At 53.4% G+C, this 2,267-nt stretch overlaps 1 pseudogene; it reads right to left on the bottom strand.

Annotated features, from left to right (window-relative positions):
• Window positions 1-276: 276 nt before the first annotated feature.
• Window positions 277-1,682, bottom strand: LOC119345493 (annotated as a pseudogene).
• Between the last annotated feature and the right edge of the window lie 585 nt (window positions 1,683-2,267).

The raw sequence follows: 2,267 nt of genomic DNA, 5'->3' as shown, positions 1-2,267 counted from the left end.
CGAGGGGACGAAGGAGGCCCCGCCGCCGCCTGCACAGACCGGGCTTCGCCCGGCCACGCCCTCCAGCGGCGGCGAGGGGGAGTAGGGAGGGAGAGGGGGCCGAGCGGAGGAGATCGGGGCGCCCTCCCCGGCCGCCTCGCGGGTGGCGGCGCGGGAGGGAGGGAGTATGTAAGTCAAATACAGTATTGGTCCCAAGGCGAGAAAGGAATATATGTACTACGTATGTACCAAATAAATAACGATGAACACAAACAAATTAAAGCCAGGTTGATGTACCCAAGGATGCTCCGATGCATATTTTTGCAGCGCTTGTGCGACCCCAGAGCGAATGTATAACTTCATCTTCCTATACCATGATCTCTTTTCTAGAAGAATCACCTTAGCCTCCATGCAAAGTTCGGCCTCCTCATTGCGAGGTTCGGGAGCCAACGGTGGTGTGATGTCTCGGAGAATGTGCTCTATTTGATCGAGAGATTCACGTGATATCACATCATTGGTACCAGTGGTCAGCAAGTTTTGTAGGTCAAGCAACACGCCGGGTGTCAGGGACGACGTGAGGAATGATCCTAGTGCAGCGGGCCATGGATGTCGACCCGCTGCGGCTGCGGCAACAACTGTTGTAGTGTGTGCGTCTCCTTAGACAAGTCACATTGTTTGCAGCAGAGGTGCTCTATCACCCACTGCATGGATGATCCAGACTCAGGGTTTGCACGAACGGTGGCGATGAGGCCTTCCAAGGACCGGACCTCCACGCGAAGCAAGGAGAGGGTGTCGAGGATGTCGTACACCTGGATCTTAGTGTCTGCGTGTGGGAGCGGGCACACTATGTTGTACCAAATGGAGTTGAGGATGATGATGGAGATGGGGTCCATGGGGCCATAGCAGTGGGCTGGCGAACATGATGTCGCGGATGAGCCTAAGCCCTGCAGAGGGTAGCATGGTGACGGCTTTGAGATAGAAGGTGTGGATCATGGCGTGGAGCCTCGTCGTGAGAGACTGGGTGTACTCGCAGGCATCACCGCCACATTTGTCCAATAACCCACGCCTATGAGATGTTTTCACGGCCTTTGCCAGACATGCTGATATCATGGATCTCTTGTTTTCATGAGACCGCAAGGACACGAAGTGGTCGCCATGCCGCTCGACATTGATGGTGACCATGTCGAAGCCGTCCATGGAGCTCGTGCTTTTGGAAACCTCAAATGTTCCTTCACTGGGCTTGAGGTTCCGGTAGTAGACGACTACCCCCCCTCCCGCCCGGCAGCAAATTCACCTGGAGGTCGAGGGGGCCATCGTCCTGGTACCGCAGCAGATCCATGTTGGTGTTAACATTATAAACGGTGGGCTTCGGCCCTCCCGGCTTTAGGAAGGGGGCGGCGGCGAGGAGTCGTTGACGTGACAAAGGTGACACTTGGAGCCGCACAAGGACGTCAGGCGCGGAATGGCACACATGCATCGCCGCACACCTGAGCGCCGCCTGAGTCCTCTCGGAGGCAGGGCCAGGGAGCACGAGCTCCGCAGCGTATAGATCATGCTCAACGAGCAGGACGGCGCGGGCGAGGTCGGCGCCCGCCCAGTGGAGGTAGCGGGTGGCCTGTTCTTCGGTGATGCATCCGAAGTAGCTCGTCATCAACCTGACGAGAGCCTGGCAGGACGCCTGAGCAACTCTGCGCCAGGTAACCCTGCGGACGACAAGCTATCCTTGGGCTTCCCCATGCCGGCGAGCCTCTTGGACCTCCTGATCCTCTTGGCGGGCGGCTCCTCCTTTGGCCGGAAGTCGTCGCGCGGGAGGAGGGCGAGGGTGTAACGCCCCGAGACCGACGCTCCAGAAGACTTCCAGCTACTTCGAGTTTCATCGTGTGATTTGTTTTGTTTGTTACATCATTTGCATTGCATCATGCCATCATGTCATTTAATTTTTAAAAACTCACCTAAATAAATTGCATAGATCGTTGATCTATTTAAATCGAGGGATATTCACATGGTGATTTCTCTTTAAAACATATCCTCTCGATATTTAGAGAGCTATAGTAAATATTCCATTTATTTGGAATTAACCATAACCCACTTGCAAATAAATCCCAATGCCTTTGTTATCTCAATTCTTGGTCTCCAACCTTGCCCATAATTTCTTTCATCATTTTCCGGAGCTCCACCAAAAATCCGAACATTTTTGGACCTTCCCAACCCTCACTTCCTATTCAAATCATTTGAATTAAATTCAAATGAATTTGAATTTAAATCTTTCAATCGTGGCCTTTCTATTT

The sequence above is a fragment of the Triticum dicoccoides genome, unplaced genomic scaffold (genome assembly GCF_002162155.2).
Source record: "Triticum dicoccoides isolate Atlit2015 ecotype Zavitan unplaced genomic scaffold, WEW_v2.0 scaffold24337, whole genome shotgun sequence".
In the NCBI taxonomy this organism is placed as follows: Eukaryota; Viridiplantae; Streptophyta; class Magnoliopsida; order Poales; family Poaceae; genus Triticum; species Triticum dicoccoides.
The sequence above is the reverse complement of the archived record's forward strand: the minus strand, read 5'-3'. Positions and strand labels throughout refer to the sequence as shown.